The 18,604-nt window shown below is 36.8% G+C and overlaps 1 protein-coding gene across 6 annotated transcripts in view; it reads left to right on the top strand.

Annotated features, from left to right (window-relative positions):
* Positions 1-18,604, top strand: part of STAG2 (stromal antigen 2) — a 128,962-nt gene that overhangs the window by 32,490 nt on the left and 77,868 nt on the right. The window lies entirely within an intron of this gene.

The following is an 18,604-nucleotide window of genomic DNA, read 5'->3' on the forward strand; positions in this document are numbered from 1 at the left end:
GGTGTGTGTGCACGTGGTGGAGTAGGGGCAGGGGTGGCGGAGAGGGACAAGCAGACTGTGCTGACTGATAAGCTGAGGAACCAACACAGGGGTCTGTCTCATGATGCTGAGCTCACCATATAAGCTGAAACCAAGAGTGGGACACTTAACTGACCGTACCACTAGGCGCCCCCAAAATTCAGAAGTCTGTTGACAGTGCTGTTAGTGAATGTGCAGAAACAGACCCACACATTGGTTGCTGGTGGAAGTACAGATTGATATAACCTTTGTCTAGGGAGGCCAGTTTTGGTATTATCTGTTAAGATTACAAATGCTTATGGCCTTGAGATAAAATCTTTAATTGTGTCCATTGGTATGAGGTACAGTTATGTGTTAATTGATTAAAATGACCAGAGCAGTGTTGAATTAACTATTGTTCAAGTGGCTAAAGCATAGTTTTGGGGTTCCAGTGTTGATGTTGGAGAAATTAATCAGAAAGCATTTTGAGTGGAGTGGTAGTGGGGACAGCACTGATAGACACAGACTTAAATTTTTTTTAAAGCATTTTTTTTAAAGATTTTATTTATTTGACAGAGAGACAGCCAACGAGAGAGGGAACACAAGCAGGGGGAGTGGGAGAGGAAGAAGCAGGCTCTCAGCAGAGGAGCCTGATGTGGGGCTCGATCCCAGAACGCTGGGATCACGCCCTGAGCCAAAGGCAGACGCTTAACCACCCAGGTGCCCCTAAATTTTTTTTATTAAGATATAATTTACGTAAAATCCAGTTCATTCTTTTTAGTGTACAGTTCTGTGAGTTTTGACATATGTATATGGTTTTATAAACATCTTCACAATCAAGATATATTACAGTTCCAGTACCTCCACCCCCAGATCTCCCCAATAATCTTGGTGTAGTCAGTCTTTCTTCCCAGCCTGAGCCCCTGGCAAGCACTGATTTGTTTTATGTCTGTAGGGTTTTTTTTTTTTTTGCCTTTTCTAGACTGTCTTATAAATGGAATCCTACAATAAGTAGTTTATTGAGCCTGGCTCCTTTCACTTAGCATAATGCATTTGAGATTCAGCTGAGTCATGTGTATCAGAAGTTTGTTCCTTTTTATTATTGGGTAGTATTCCATTGTATGGGTGTAATGTAATTTGCTTATCTGTTCAGCAGTTGAAGGATATTTGGATTGTTTTTTAACTTACAGTGATCACAAGAAAAGCCATGTAGAAGTTTTATACTTTTAGGTTTTTACATTGAGTCTAGCATTCATTTTGAGTTAATTTTTGCACTTGTTATGAGGTGTGGATTATGTAACCTTTTTTGGCACATGGGTATCCAGCCCTTTGAAAAGGACTATGTTTCTTCATTGAAATGCCTTGGCACATTTGTCGAAAACCAAGTGACCATGTGTATGTGGGTCTACTTCAGGTTTCTTGTTCTCTTGGTTTGTCTTGATCACCATTTGTACTGTCTTGATTACTATAGCTTTATATTAAGCTGTGATATAGTGTATAGTTTGGGTTCTAAAAATTTGTTCTGTTTCAAAATTGCTTGGCAGTTGTAATTCCTTTGCCTTTTCACCTCAGAATCAGTTTGTTGATTTTGAAGAGGAAAAAAAAACTTGCTAGGATTTTTTAAAAAATATTTTATTTATTTATTAATTTGAGAGAAAGTGTGTAGGCACAGGCTGGGAGAGGGAGAGGGAAAGAATCTCAAGTGGACTTTGTGCTGAGCATGGAGCCTGACAAGGGGCTCCATCCCATGACCCTAACATCATGACCCGAGCTGAAACCAAGAGTTGGATGCTCAACCGACAGAGCCACCCAGGTGCCCCAAACCTTGCTGGGAATTTGATTAGACATTTAATTTTTTTATTTTGTTTGAAAATATTTTATTTATTTGACAGAGAGAGTGAGAGAGCACAAGCAGGGGGAGTAGCAGAGGGAGAGGGAGGAAGCAGGCTCCCTGCTGAGCAGGGAGTCTGATGCGGGGCTGGATCCCAGGACCCTGGGATTGTGACCTGAGCCAAAGGCAGACGCTTAACCAACTGAGCCACTCAGGTGCCCCTGATTAGACATTTTAAAGTTTTATTTTGGTATAATATTAGATTCATAAATTGCCAAAACAGGAGAGAAGTTTCTGTGTATTCTTCATTGAATTTCAACCAGTGAAAGCATCTTGCATAACTATAGTACAATGTCATGACCAAGAAATTGGCATTAGTGTAATCCACAGAATTTAGATTTTTAGTTATATGTGCATTAATTTGTGTGACTGTGTTTATGATTCTGTCCAATTTTTTAAAAAGATTTTATTCATTTTAGAGAGAGGGAGAGAGAGACAGACAGCACAGAGCAGAGGGGAGAGGAAGTGGAGAGGGAGAAGCAGACTTCCTGCTGAACAGGGAGCCTGACTTGGGCCTGATCCCAGGACCTGGAGATCATGACCTGAGCTGAAGGCAGATGCTTAGCCATCTGAGCCACGAAGGCACCCCAGATTCTGTCTAGTTTTATCACAGGTGTGGATGGGTGTAGCGACCACCACCAAGATATAGAACTGTTCTTTTTTTTTTTTTTAAGATTTTATTTATTTATTTGACAGAGATAGAGACAGCCAGCGAGAGAGGGAACACAAAGGGGGAGTGGGAAGAGGAAGAAGCAGGCTCATAGCGGAGAAGCCTGATGTGGGGCTCGATCCCATAACGCCGGGATCACGCCGTGAGCCAAAGGCAGATGCTTAACCGCTGTGCCACCCAGGTGCCCCTAGAACTGTTCTATCATCACAAAGATTCCTTGTACTGCTTGTTTATAGTTATATTCATCCCCTTCCCTCACCTTCCTCAATTTAGTCCCTAATCCCTGGCAACCACTAATTTGTTCTCCATAATTGTTTCATTTTGGAAGCTCTTATATAAATGGAAATCATACACTATATAACCTGTTGAGATTAGCTTTTCTTCACTCCACATCATTGTCTTGAGATCCATCCAAGTTGTTGTATTCTACCAGTTAATTCCTTTATATTGCTGAGTCATATTCCACAGTATGGATGTACCACAGTTTGTCTAACCATCGTCTCATTGAAGGATATTTGAATTAGTGTTTATATTAGTTTGTATTACTTTGATAGGGTTCTTATTAAAAAGTACCGGAAAGTGGGTGGCTTAAATGACCAATTTATTGTTTTTCATTTCTGGAGGCTAGATATCCCAAATCATGGTGTCAGCAAGGTTGGTTCCTTCTGAGGGCTGTGGGAGAGAGTCTGTTCCATGTCTCTTGCCAAGCTTCTGGTGGTTTGTTGACAATCTTTGGTGTTCCTTAGTTTATAAAAGTATCACCTTGGTCTCTGCCTCTGTCTTCACATGATATTCTCACTGTGTGCATGTCTCTCCAAATCCCTCCTCCCCCATTTTTAAAAGATTTTTAAAATTTTTAAGTAATCTACACCCAACATGGGGCTCATAACTTCTGTAAAGACCCTAACTCCAAATAAGGTCACATTCCAAGGTATGGGGCATTAGGATTTCAAAATATGAATTTTGATGGGACACAGTTCAACCTAGAACAAAATCGTTTGCCATTTTTGGCCATTACAAATAAAACTGTGAACATTTACATTCAAATTTTTGTGTGGACAAAGATTTCCATTTCTCTGGAATAAATGCTAGGGAATAAGTTCTGGTTCTTGTGGTAAATGCATATAGTTTTATGTGTAACAATACAATTTACGTATAACGTTGTGTTAAGTTTAAGGTGTACAGTGTGTTGATGATACGTCTCTATATTGCAGTGTGATTACCACCATAGCTTTTAGCTAACACTTCTATCTGGTCACATAAAGATCCATTTCTTGGGGCACCTGGGCGGCTCAGTCAGTTAAGCGTCTGACTTTGGCTCAGGTCATGATCTCGAGGTCCTGGGATTGAGCCCCACTCAGCAGGGAGTCTGCTTCTCCCTCTTCCTCTGCCCCTCCTTCCACTCACACAGTGTGTACTTTCCCTCTCTCAAATAAAAATAAAATATTAAAATTTTTTAAAAAAAATTTATTTAGCCATATGAGAGAGCACACAAGCAGGGGGAGTGGCAGGCAGAGGGAGAGGGAGAAGCAGGCACCCCTCTGATCAGGGAGCCCAGTGTGGGGCTGGATCCTAGGACCCCGGGATCATGACCCGAGCCGAAGGCAGATGCTCAACCGACTGAGCCACCCAGGTGCCCCAAAATAAAGAAAATTTAAAAAAAAAGATCATTTCTTTTTTGTGGCAAGCATGTATAGCTTTTAGAACTTCTAAACTTTTTACCAGAGTGTGGCTGTGTTTTTTTACATTTCCAACAGCAGTGTATGAGAATCAGTTTCTTTGCATCTTTGCTGTCATTTGGTTTTGTCACTACTTTTTCTCTTGGCCATTCTGATAGTAATAGTGATATCTCATTGTGGTTTTTATTTGCACTTCCTTCAGTTTGATTTTAGCATGTGTTATTAAAAGTTTTTTTTTATAATTATCTTTTTTCTCTTAAACTTAAGCTCTTGAGTTTTAATACCATTAACATGATTACTTATTTGCTATCCTACAGTAAAAAGAAAATAGCTTCAGAAGAACAGAATTAGTATTATAACAAACAACAAAACTATTAAGTAAAGTCCGAATTTTCTTTGTATTTCTTTTTTGTCTTTGGAATTCATCTCACTGAGGATGTTGTGTTTGGCATTCTTACTGTAAGTGCTTTCTCTGTATACTCATTTATTTGATGTACACGATTAGGTTTATTTTTCTAAATTTTTTCAACTTCAGGAATTTCAGAAATTTAGTTTCATGTGTTGAATAGGTAATTCGTTTTCCTAAATCAAAAGTGAAAATTTGAAAAAAAGTTAAAATTCAATATAGAAAGGCATGCATAGAAGTCTCCAGAGATTCCTGCCTTTGCTCTTCTTTCTTTCAACCCCTCCCTCTTATAAGCAACTTAAAAAAAATGTTTCTTGTTAATCCTTCCAGTATTTCTTTTTGTGCAGATACATCCATATATACGTTTTTATTTTACTGTTCTTTCTTGAAAGTAGTATCCTGGCCAAAACAGTTTGTTATTGACATTGATATTAAGTGCCAGACCTAACAGAAGATGTTAAGAGTTGGGTTGATGGGGGCGCCTGGGTGGCTCAGTCGTTAATCATCTGCCTCGGCCCAGGGCGTGATCCCAGGGTCCTGGGATCCAGCCCCCATCAGGCTCTCTGCTCTGTTGGGAGCCTGCTTCTTCCTCTCCCACTCCCCCTGCTTGTGTTCCCTCTCGCACTGGCTGTCTCTCTCTCTGTCAAATAAATAAAATCTTAAAAAAAAAAAAAGAGCTGTGTTGATGATGTCTTCCACGGTGTTGAGAGTTGAATCTGCCATACTGACCTGAACCATTTCATGATCTATCTGCAAGTTACGATTAAAATGAGTTAGTGAGATAGGTTCGCTAGTAATTATGCTGATTATTACATCATTGGAGAAATCTGCTTTTTACTCTGTAATTTTAGACAGAAAAACAGGCAGGTGAAGTATAGTTGAGAAACTGCTTGTTACTCTAATTTTAGAAAAAGAGACGGTGAAATATAGTTGAATACCTAGTAAGTTGTTATTGCTAGCCAAAGCAGGTGATAACAGGACTAACCTGTGCATAATGAAGTAAAACTTTCAAGTAAAATGACACGAGTGGGATATTTGGCAGACATGAGCAGAATAATTTGCAAGCAGTTGAAGAAATCTTTTTCTTGTTGGGAATTTATTAATCAGGAAAGCTGAGCATAATCTCTGATGGTAGAGAGAGATTGCTTTTCATGATGAAAAGAGCATTTTGAGCACTTTGCCAAAGTAATAATCATAGAATAAAATGGGAGATACTTGCATATGAAGAATCTCCTTATGCATGTTGTTCTCAGATTTTTGCTAAATTATTTGGCAGAAACTTTCTTGTGAAGTGGATCATTACAACACATGTTTTTCTGTAGAAAGAGTTTTCTAATTGAGAAGTTTCTTTCCTGACTAATGATTTAGCAGATAAAATCATTAGGACAACAAATTGTCTTACAAGTAAGGTTGCAATAACTATAAACCTCTCCAATTTAAGATAGTAGTTTTGAGTTCTCTGCAGTGTAGTATACTTTCAAGGGTACCTAATACTTAAAACATTAGTTCTAGTACATGTTTTTCTTTAATAGCATGGCATTATTAATATTAAATGTGTGCTAAATCATTATTTTGCTTCCTTTTTTAGCATTTAGATAATCCTTTGGAGGGATGTTTTGCAGGATGCTTTAGTATATTTCTGGTGGTTTAGAAATAAGGTAGTCTTTTGGTCTTAGTTGCTCTAGGACTTTAAAAAATTCCCATCATCTTAGAGCTCAAATTGAGGGTTGGTCTTGTCTCCCTCTCTTTCATCATTGGATGGCATACCAAGGTGGATGAAATATACTCATGGGTGTATAAAGGCACTAAAAATGGAATAGGTTACAGGGCAAAATGTGGGGGCCCCTTGTAATATCTAGTACCAGTAATCTAACTATATATGTTTTAACGTTTTGTTATCTCTTCTTACTGGATCATCTTTATGATGTACACTAATGATAAGCTCCTTCCACCAAACTTAATGGAACCACATGCTATATTTTAGGGATCAGTAACTTTTAATTCCTAGTATTGTCACGTGATGCAATTCCAGCATGATAGCCCTTGACTGCAGCTTGCTTGATTGCTGCTAGGAGGTTCTTGTTGCCTTTTTCCAGCTTTAAATTGTGTGCTGTTCTCTTGTGGGAAACTATGAAACTTACACCGTCAGATTTTGAACAAGAGAGAGAAATGTTCAACATTTATTAAATGGGTTTCAATGATTGTTTTCATACCCTGTGGTGAGTAAATTTGAAAATGTAGCTGAGACTAGCATGCATTGTTCAACCAAGTGCTTCCTTTTTTTTTTTTTAATTTGGAAAAGCTAGGTATTTCTTTGGATCCTTCGCCATGAAGTTATACAAGGTTTGGTTCATTTTTACCTACTGTATTAAATAGATAACAAAATCTCTTTGCCAAAACAAAGTACTTTGAGTGTAGATATCAATTGTTAGTGTTTTATTTATAAAATTATATTTCAGGGGCATGGGGTGGCTCAATTGGTTAAGCATCCGACATTTGATTTCGGCTCAGGTCCTGATCTCAGGGTTGTATGATCGAGCCCTGCATCAGGCTCCATACTGGGTTTGGGGCCTGCTTAAGAGTATATCTCTCCCTCTCCATCTGTCACCCCCTCCCTCTAAAAGAAAATTATATTTCAAAAGATATCAATAGTTAAGGTCTATAGTATGCTTACTCAATAGAAAGGTGTTCTCAAATGTTTGGTGATTTATAAAGTCTTGTGAGTTTGTATGATAAAAGATGCTTACTTGATAAAAGGAGGTTGAAATTTAATTTTTATTGTAAAAAACTCATGAAATTTACCATCTTAGCCTTTTTTTTTTTTTTAAGAGCAATAGCGTGAGGGGGTGGGGAGAGGGGCAGAGGGAGAGAGAGAATCTTAAATAGTCTCCAGGGTGCCTGGGTGGCTCATTTGGTTAAACGTTTGCCTTTGGCTCAAGTCGTGGTCCTGGGGTCCTGGGATCGAGTTCCGCATCAGGCTCCCTGCTCCGTGAGGAGTCTGCTTCTCCCTCTGCCTTTCTCCTTCCCCCCACCCCAGTGAATAAATAAATAAAATCTTTAAAAAAAAAAGTCTCCATGCCCAGTGTGGAGCCTGACACGGGGCTCAATCTTAACGACCCTGAGATCATGACCTAAGCCAAAATCAAGAGTCCAGCGCTTAACTAACTAAGCCATCCAAGTGCCCCATCTTAACCATTAGTAAGTGGACAGTTCAGCAGTTACGTTGACATTGTTGTGTAACATCTCCAGAACTTTTCATCGTGAAAATCTGAAACTCTATACCCATTAAACAACTCCCCATTTCCCACTCCTTCCACCTCCTGGTAACCACCATTCTACTTTCTGTTTCTATGAATTTGACTACTTTAGGTATCTCATGTCAGTGGAGTCATATAGTATTTGTCTTTTTGTGACTGACTAGCTTATTTCATGTAACATGGTTCGTGAATGTTGTAGCACGTGGCAGGATTTCCTTCCTTGTTAAGGATGAATAATCCATTTTATGTATACATCTTACTTTGTTTATCCATTCAGCTTTTGATGGACATGTGGGCTGCTTCTGCCTCTTGGCTATTGTGAACAGCACTGCTATGAATGTGAGTGTACAAATATATCTTGAGAATCAGCTTTCAGTTGTTTTGGATGTATACCTGGAAGTGGGGATTATTGGATCATATGGTAGTTCTATGTAAAAATTTTTGGGGAACCTCCATACTGTTTTGCATAGCAGATGCACAGTTTTGCAATCCTACCAACAGTGCATGGGTGTTCAATTTTTTACACATCTTTGCAGACACTTTTGTGTATTTTGATTCCAGCCATCTCAGGGTATGAGGTGGTATCTCATTGTGGTTTTGATTTGGTTTTAATTCAAGTCCTTTACCCATTTTTTGTGTTATTTGATTTTTTGTAGTTTAGTTGTAAGAATTCTTTATATATTCTGGGTTTTAACCTCTTACCAGATACATGATTTGCAAATATTTTCTCCCATTATGTAGTTTGCCTTTTTACTTTGATTGTGTCCTTTGGTGTGTAAAATTTTTGATGTAGTCTCATCTGTCTTTTTGCTTTTATTACCTGTTTTTGATATCATATCCAAGAAATGATTGCCAAGTCCAGTGTTATGAAGCTTGTTCTCTACGTTTTCTTGTGGAACTTTATAGTTTTAGGTCTTACATTTAGGTCTTAACCCATTTTAGGTCTTATATTTAGGTTTTATCCCATTTTTAATTAATTTTTGTATATGGTGTGAGATAACGAATGCTTCATCTTCATATTTTGCATGTGGATATCCAGTTTTCCTAGCACCAGTTTTTGAAGAAACTGTCCTTTCCCTATTGAGTGGTCTTGGAACTCTTGTCAAAAATAATTTGAATTTGTATGCAAGGATTTATTTCTGCCCTCTCCATTGTGTTCTGTTGGTCTGTATGTCTGTCTTTATGCCAGTAGCACACTGTTTTGATTATTGTAATTTTGTGATATGTTTTGAAATCAGGACGTATGATTCCTCCAGCTTTTGTTTCTTTTTTTTCCCCCAAATTGTTTGGGTTGTTTGTGGTACCTTGAATTTTATGATGAATTTGTTTCTGCAAAAAAGTGCTCGTGAGATTTTGATAGGGATTGCATTGAATTTGTAGATTGTTTTGGGTAGTGTGGACATCTTAATAACAGCCATCCAATCAGTTTACATAGGGTATCTTTAGGCTTATTTGTGTCATCTTTAATTTCTTTTTTTAAGAAATTAAGTAAAATTAATTTTTATTACTTTAATTTTTATTTTTAAGTAATCTCTACATCCATTGTGGGGCTTAAACCCAGAGCCCTGGGACCAAGAGTTGCATGCGTCACTGACTGAGCCAGCCAGGCACTCCAGGTGTCTTCCTTAATTTCATCCAGCAATGTTTTATAATTTTCAGTATATAAGACTTCCACCTCCCTTGGTTAGGTTTGTTCCTAAGATTTTTTTTTTCTTTTGGTGCTATTGTAAATATAATTATTTTCTTAGTTTCCTTTTAGGATTGTTCATTGGTAGTATATAGAAACACAACTGATTTTTGTGTGTTGACTTTTTGTCCTGCAAGTTTGCTGAGTTTATTCTAATAGGTTTTGTGTGTGTATGTGAGTGAATGAATGTGAAATTTTTGGGGTTTTCTATGTATAAGATCATATCATCTGCAAACAGATAATTTTACTTCTTCCTTTACAATTTGGGTGTCTTTTATTTTTTTTTCTTGCTTAACTGTTTTAGGTAGGACTCCTAATACTATGTTGAATAGAAGTGGTGAGAGCAGGCATCCTTGCCTTTATTTCTTTTTTTTTTTTAATGATTTTTTATTATATTGTTAGTCACCATACAGTACATCCCCGGTTTCCGATGTAAAGTTCGATGATTCATTAGTTGCGTATAACACCCAGTGCACCATGCAATACGTGCCCTCCTTACTACCCATCACCGGTCTATCCCATTCCCCCACACCCCTCCCCTCTGAGGCCCTCAGTTTGTTTCTCAGAGTCCATAGTCTCTTATGTTTCATTCCCTCTTCTGATTACCCCCCCTTTCTTTATCCCTTTCTTCCCCTACCGATCATCCTAGTTCTTATGTTCCATAGATGAGAGAAATCATATGATAATTGTCTTCTCTGCTTGACTTATTTCACTTAGCATTATCTCCTCCAGTGCCGTCCATGTTGCAGCAAATGTTGAGAATTCGTTCTTTCTGATAGCTGAGTAATATTCCATTGTATATATGGACCACAACTTCTTAATCTGTTGGAGGCCTTGCCTTTATTTCTGATCTTAAAAGGGAAAGTTTCAGTCTTTTACCATTCAATATGGTATTAGCTGTGGGCTTTTCGTAAGTGGCCTTTGTTATGTTGTGGTACTTTCCTGATATTCCTACTTTGTTGAGTGTTTTTATCATGAAAAGGCATTGGATTTTATCAAATGCTTTTTCTGCAGCAGTTGATTATGAAATTTTTTGTCCTTCATTCATTGCACCAGCCTTGCATTCTGGAAATAAATCCCACTTGGTTATGGTGTATAATACTTAAAATGTGCTATTGAATTTGGTTTGCTAGTGTTTTTTGGAGGATTTCTGTATTGGTGTTCATCAGGGATGTTGGTCTGAGGTTTTTTGTAGTGTCTGTCTGGCTTAATTTAACTTTTAAAAAGTCATTTATGTGTTTTAATCTTTAGGAAAGCTAAAGGTTGGGATTTCAATAAATTTAGAGTACGATACGTATGACTCTTCTGTCATTGTCTTTGTGTAGAATTACCAAATGAAGAACCAACCTCTTAGATCTGAAGTAAGAAATGGGAAGTATCCATACTGATTGATAAACTTCATTGTGAAAGCATATTGGATTTCCAAACTTCAATATGAATATACTTCAAGCCTATGATTTGTATACTGTGAATATTAGTAGAAAGGTGAGCTGTTTGTATCAAGTGGATGCTAATGTTAGGTATTTTAATAGGGTGTTATCTAACCAGAAATGGAAGGTACAAAAAATATTAAATATGTAGCATGTATGTTGTGTTTTGTGGTCATACTAAAATGAGAAAAATTTTATGCTTATTAGTAGTAACTGCAGTTCTAAATTTTAGATTAAAATTTCCCATTATCCTCCATAAAGTGGTTTAGCTTGTTCACTCTTTGCTTTTATTATTGTTTATTGTTATTATCTTAGTAGTTTTATTGTTGTTGTTATCTTAGTTACAATTGTATCTCCATCTTCCTGTGAATTAGTAATAAGCACTCAATATTTCATTTAGATACTTTCTGTACACCTTGAATAAATGTGAAATTTTGATGTAATCAGTCTGAGAATATGTAGAATAAAAATTTGGATTTCCCTTGAAATCGAGGCAAGATTTAGTCTGTTTTCATCTACTTTGCTATGAAATCTGTCTTGATGTCTGGTATTGCTTGAAGTCTGCTAGTGAGCCATCGGTGCCCAATGTGAAGTGGGTTTGATGGTAATAATGCACTGTACTTATATTATGTTGTTGTATACCATTTACAAGTGTACACACATGAATTTAGCTCATGGTTGTATATTTGATTTTTAGATCTTAGATATTCATTTATACCAGCTAATTGGGTCTCACCTCTGAAATGTTGGTAGCCACTACACCCAGTTGTAATTATCACTGTTTATTCATGATGTCTTAGCATTCAGAAAGTTATGTCAGTGGGGGCATGTATATTTTTTAAATTAACTCACGCAAAAAGCTGACTATGGTGTTCTGGTATAAGTGAAATGAAGAGTGCTCTTTGGCAGTATTTTTTAAAATTATTCATGATTTAGCTATTGACCTTGGCAGACTGAGATAAGATTTTAAGGTGATAGTATATGATAAAACACTTTATCTCTTTTGATACTTAGCTTGATATTTATATGTTTTAATATTTATTTATAAAAACTGAAGCTTGTTAGGGCACACTGGGGAATCAGCCGACTTGGAATTAGATAGTTGATATTAGATAGTTGATATATGTCCAGTATATCAGGTATGATATGATATCCAGTGTCTACCAACAGCCAGTGCCAGTATGGTAGACAGATGAGAGGAGGTTGTGGCATTCACATTAGGGCAACTGGAGAGACACAGAGAGACTGTTTTTAGAGTGGGTTTAGGGGCAGGAATCCAGTTCCTGGATGGGGTTGGTAGATAATTTATAGCAAGAACAAAGCAGGATATTGATCCTGGGATGACTCAGGCACAGGGTACAACTGAGTATAGGGTGAAAGAGTAGTGGGTCTGAAGGAATAACGCAGAAGCTTTTTTTTTTTAACCCCCCCCCCCCCGCCAACCCACAACTGGTAGTACTCATTTGTTGCTAAGTTCAGGAGTGGCATGCTGAATTCTCTACAGAAATCAGAACTGATGGTTGAGATCTGGGGCAAGTTGAGTATGTAGGTTGGGCCAGGTGATTCTAATTGTATTTAGGGCTGGAGTCCTATTTGGAAAGTATTGGGGGAATGTGGGTAGACAAGGAAATGAGGAAGATTGCTGAGCACCTACTATCACATACTTAAAAATAGGAGGCGAACAGGTGGATGTTTCCAGTTCTGTCTGGCTTTAGTTTCTGGCAATGTGTAGTGATGCCATATCTGTGCCCCAGCTTGCTCCTTCCCTTCTTCCTGAAAGTAGAAATTGTTTCAGAAGTGTTGTGGCGTTAGTTGTGTTCAATTTGTTTATTTAGTTATTTGAGGAAATCTTTTTACTTTTGGCCTCCTGCCTGCCTTTTGTATATTATTTCTGAAGTTTGTAAGGGCCTGTTAGAAAATGTGGACAGGGTCTTTAATTCTCTTAAGTGTGCAGATTTCTTCTAGTACCGTTTCCAGATTACTTTATCCTGTGCTAGAGCAGGTGCTACCATTAGACATTCTTAAGGATTCCATCCAGGCTTATGGAAATGAAAATATATTTGCAAATGATATACATGGGTAGCTATGATATGAGTATGCTATCAAGAAACATCTTGGTTGGGGCGCCCGGGAGGCTCAGTCAGTTGAGTGTCCGACTCTTGATCTTGTTTGGCTTAGGTCTTGGTCTCGGAGTCGTGAGTTCAAGCCTCCAGGGACTTAAAAAATGTTTCGGTTAAAATTTTGTTACTGGTCTGGGTATACATGATCATTGCTTGATTTGTCATTCTTTTCACCTTGTCCTCTCAGAAAACTTAGAGCAGAAATTGGGGAGATAAGCATAGGGAGGAAAAACACCTTTTTGGGCAAGGAGAAATCTTTTTTTAAAATTCTTAGTAATCATTAAAGGGGCGGTAGATTTTCTTCTTTTGAAGGTATGTATTTACATATAACAGTTTTTTTTTGGTGTTTTTGGTGAGCTTTTCATTTCTTAACTATGTACTCAGAGTTGCCACCTATCATTTGTTATAAGGAATGATAGTAACTTGCCTGTTTTGATTAAATGTACTACTGTAGGAACTAAGTTTACCTTTTAACATTTCACAATCTCAACCTAAATGACAGACTTCTGCCTGTTGTCTTCTAAGTAGATAGGCCAGTAAAAGGAGCATGCCTGTAGGTCTCGTCAGGAGTTCATAAAGTTTTTGTTCCCTGCTAACCTTGGGTAGATGAACATGATAAAGATCGTTTTTTGGGGGCTCCTGGATGGCTCGGTTGGTAGAGCATGTGACTCTTGATCTTGGGGTCATGAGTTTGAGCCCCATGTTGGATGTAGAGATTGCTTTTTTAAAAAATAATTTTATGATAGAACTCAGTTTTTTGTATACTTTCTGAGATTATGGATCTGAAATATGAGTAAATCAGGTTTTACCAGCAGAGGTATTTTGTAATTCCTCAGGTAGTTCAGGTTTTAAAAGAGGACATTAAAAAATACATTTCTACCCTCCCCTCATAATTTACTTTTTCCATACAAGCAATAAAATTGTAAATTAAAAATGTAAAAATCACCTACATTGTCACCACCCTGATATGCTAACTGTTCTCCTTTGCTGCTGCTTTCTTGTTGGTGGTAATATTGCATCCTAATATGGGACTTGGATGTATCAGATTTGACCCATGTTGCTATAGTCATCGTAAATAGTTTCATTGTATGAGTTTTCTATTAATTTCATTTTTGTACTGTAACTTAACATATGGCTGGACATTTAGGTAGTTCCTACTTTAAAGTTTTTGTATTATAGTGATGGTGGTATTTCAGAAGGATATATGTATCTTAGATGTGATTCTCATAGATAGAAGGATGGAATCCTTTTGGGAGGAGTGTTAAGATAATAGATTGGCATGTTTGTATGTGCTAAATTTGCTGGCCGTTAGCAGCTGAATATTCCTGCGTTTTTAGGGAAATAACACACCTAGCTACTTTAAGTGGTTCCCTCGCTCCCTAATAATATGTGGATTCTGGGGGACCTTGTTAGTGATGGCTCTCTGTTCTGCAGCTTTTTATTTTTTATCTTGAGACCACTTGGGATTGAGTTAAAAGAACTTTAAAACAGTTATTCTTTTCCAAAAAAAAAAAATCAAAATTACTTTTAAGATTTTTGAACAATATAGAAAAACAGGTTTTTTTGTATATTTTTACTTTTTCAGGGGGCAATTTTAATGAATTTAGCAAGTCATTTGAAGTTAAAGATGCAAGCATAATTACATAATTTTTTGTATGTTTGTGTTTATATGTTATAGTAGTTGGTGTCCAACATGTTTTCAGAAGTGAGAGAAGAAAGCTCTTTTGTTATTGAATTAAACATGTAATGTAAAATCTGAGTAACAGGCCATAAACATATTTATTATAGATAACTTGAAAAAGTTATGGTGATCAAGTTTTAGCTTTTAGATCTGTTTATATCAAAAGCAGTGCTGCAGAGAGCATTTACTTGAATTTAATGTATAGAATTAAAAATATATAATCACCCATTTTTAATTCAATAATTATACATGAATGTGTTTAACAAACCTTTAATGGCGGTATACTATATACTTGAACCTAAGGAAGTGGTTTTAAAGTATATTCAACCTATCTACAAATGTGTTTGCTTAGTTTTCAGTGAGGAGAAACAGAAGCTAATTGTTATTGGATATATTTTTCCTCAAAAGGAACATAGTGATTGAGAGTTAAAGCAAATTTAATTTCTGTGATTTATCTTTCAAAGCTTTTGGAATGTTAACTCTTCTATAGTAGTTGCAGAGAATTGGTATATGTGATAAAAAAAAATCTGTTTTTCCTTGACATTAGGTGAGAGCTCCACCTTGTGATCTTTGAGCATATTTTTAAAAAAATTAGTAACCTAACAGTAGGCCAGAAATGGTGTGGTGAGTTTGATCATTAAACTCATACGTTTATTTGAACATTACATATTGTTAAAGTTTTGGGTTTTCCAACTTAGGACAAATGGTATTAAGTGTATTTAAGGACCTTGTTCATAAGTTTTTTTAAATGTAAATCTTTGGGGTAAGCAAATTGCATTTATATACAGTTGGAACCATTTAAAGTAAAAAGAAAAAATTCATAGCCCTTCCAGATAAAGTTTACATTCTCAAAAAAAAAAAAAAAAACCCCAATGCTAATTTACCCATTGCTTCTCCTCCTTTAAAGTACAAAGCAACTTATATTCTGAGCTATGAAGAAATGTTTTGGTGGCAAATTGGTTATTTAGACAATGATTAAAATAGTAAAAACTCAGACACAAACAGTTTAGTATTTATATTTAATATTATTAGGTGGCAATAGAGATAAGTGCCTTCTTGTAGAAACACATTTTCATGTTTATTGGTACAAGTAGTTCCATAAGGGCAAGGATCTCGCCTGCTGACCACTGTATGCCCCAGTGCCCAGCGCTGTGTTTGGCACATGGTAGATACTTTTCATTGGTTGGATGGATTTTTAATATTTAGAAACTTCTTAAAACAAGTATTTAACTGGGATAGGGAGTTGGCCAGTTTAATAATTTTTCTCTAAATCTATTAGGCCTTGTCATGATACTTCTTTTTAAAATACAGACACTTTGGGGCGCCTGGGTAGCGCAGTCGTTAAGCGTCTGCCTTCGGCTCAGGGCGTGATCCCGGCGTTCCGGGATCGAGTCCCACATCGGGCTCCTCCGCTGGGGGCCTGCTTCTTCCTCTCCCACTCCCCTGCTGTGTACCCTCTCTCGCTGGCTGTCTCTCTGTCACATAAATAAAATAAAATCTTTAAAAAAAAATAAAAAAAATAAAATACAGACACTTTGGGAGACTCATATCTTTATAAATTCCATTTTTCTTTTGTGTTTGCTTTGGTTTCTAATTACCAAATACATGTTAATATAGCCCTATATACTGAACAAAATAATTTGACCTGGCAAAACTTGTACACTAGAAATTTGTGCTATTTAGAGGAAGGTGATAAGTATATCATATAATACTTATTTTATTTGGTGTTCTCTGCTTTTCAGAGCTGATGCATTCTTTGTGTCCCTTAGGAGAATATATTTATGAACTACTTTTAAAAAACTGTATATTTAAGGAACGCAGCAAGTTTGGTTTTATAAAATGCTTGGGGGGTGGGTAGAGGGCATTGCAGGTAGGCAGACGAAACAGGCATTTTATTTCCAACTTGGCATCTAGATTGCCTGACATGTTGGTTAGAACTTATTAGCTCTATACTTCTCCTGCTCCCTTATAAAAAACAAAATTGTTTTTAAGAAATAGTGTTGTTTTTTTTTTTTTTAGTAACTTGGGGTTTTTAGGAGGCTAGGGTGTATCCTACATGTGATGGCAAGCTTCAGGGCTCTGGTGTGCTACTTAGGTAATTCTTTAGGTTTTAATACAAATATAAGCAGATTAACAATTAGAGGAAAACAATCCTGGGACCGTGATTTAGTGCAAGGAGAAGACCATTCTAACAGTCATATCTAAATAAAGATTTTACAATATGAGTACTCTTCAGAAAAAAGAAAAATTCAAAGTGGTGGTATAGACAACTCTTGATTATTCAGGACTTGATTTGTGGATTATTCATTCTTCTAGTTTCTCTTATTACCTCATTGTTTTGTTGTTCATGGTAGCTTAATTAGAGTGAGCAAGGAAGTGCAGTGTTTTGAATTTCTATTAATTGAATATTACTAGACATTTATGATGTTTTTTAGAGATTTAAAATTAATGGAAAAAAATGGGGCACCTGGCTGGCTCCGTTGGCAGAGCATGCAACTCTTGATCTCGAGGCTGTGAGTTCGAGCCCCAGGTTGGGTGTAGAGATTACTTTTTAAAAAAAATCTTAAAATTAATGGAAAAATTGAATTATTAGTTTCTTATATAATGTCTTCTTTATTGGGAGAGATTAGAAGTTAATCAGTATGTGATATTTTAACATTTATTAGTAATTGGATGTATTTAGTTTTATCTGCTTTTTCTTCAGGTAGCCATCAAGTACTAGATTCACATGGAAATAAAAGAAAAACATAAGAAAATTATAAAAGAAAGTTACACACAAGATTAAGAGCTTCAGACCCAGCCTATTTTCCCTTTTTTTGTTATAGACTTGTCATTTGCTTTTAGATCTTTCTCTCAGTTAGGAACTGCATCTTTGACCTTCAAAACCAGAAATAGTGTCCTTCCTATGGCCGAACTAAATTTACTTCAGTCACAAATGGTATTTATCTGTTGTCCATATGACATTATTGGTATTTAAATTGATTGTAAGTTCCTTAAGGGAATAGATCAGAGCTAACATTTTTCCCCTTCCCTGTTCAACACAGTGTGGTATTGTCATGGTTATTTATTAATGAGTGAGACTTTGGGTTGTATGTTTCTCAATTGTAGAAGAAACTTTTCTTTTTTTAAGTAGGTTTTATGCCCAACATGGCACTTGAACTCATGCCCCCAAGATCAAGAGTTGCATGCTCTACAGACTGAGCCAACCAGGTGCCCCTAGCTAGCTCCTTTTAACTCTACTGTACATCATCTGCAAAAAGCTGTAGAATTTTCAGGCATCTTGTATTATGGTTTAAACTTGTCATAAGGATTTTAGGACCAGTAAAAGAGTCACATCCTGTTCCTAGTTAGGACATATGTCTTTTTAAGCCAGCCTGAAGAATCATAACAAATTTTAATTTATTTTTATTAATTAATTAAAATCAGAACATTTATTGTGTGACTCATTGTTGAAATCCTTAAGATAAGCTGGATGCTGCAGCAGCTGCCCTCTTGAGTTTAGGTGTTGTTCCTTTATGGAATCCATGTCTGAATCTGCGGTATACAATTAGGTGCCTCATTCGACCAGTCCCAGGGTATTTCGTCTTTTAGCCTCCACGCTTCAGTTGTACTTTCTCTTCCGCTTGGCAAGATAGTCACATTGCCACAGGTTGACTTTTGAAAGTGGTAGGGCTTAGAGCCACAGTGGCAGCACAAAGTGTGTGTCTTGTTGCAGCGCTTTCCAGTAATTATGTCCCCTTCATCATGTTGTTTCTGCGGCTAAGACCAAAGAGTGAAAATCATAAC

The sequence above is a fragment of the Ailuropoda melanoleuca genome, chromosome X (assembly GCF_002007445.2).
Source record: "Ailuropoda melanoleuca isolate Jingjing chromosome X, ASM200744v2, whole genome shotgun sequence".
NCBI classification, from domain to species: Eukaryota; Metazoa; Chordata; class Mammalia; order Carnivora; family Ursidae; genus Ailuropoda; species Ailuropoda melanoleuca.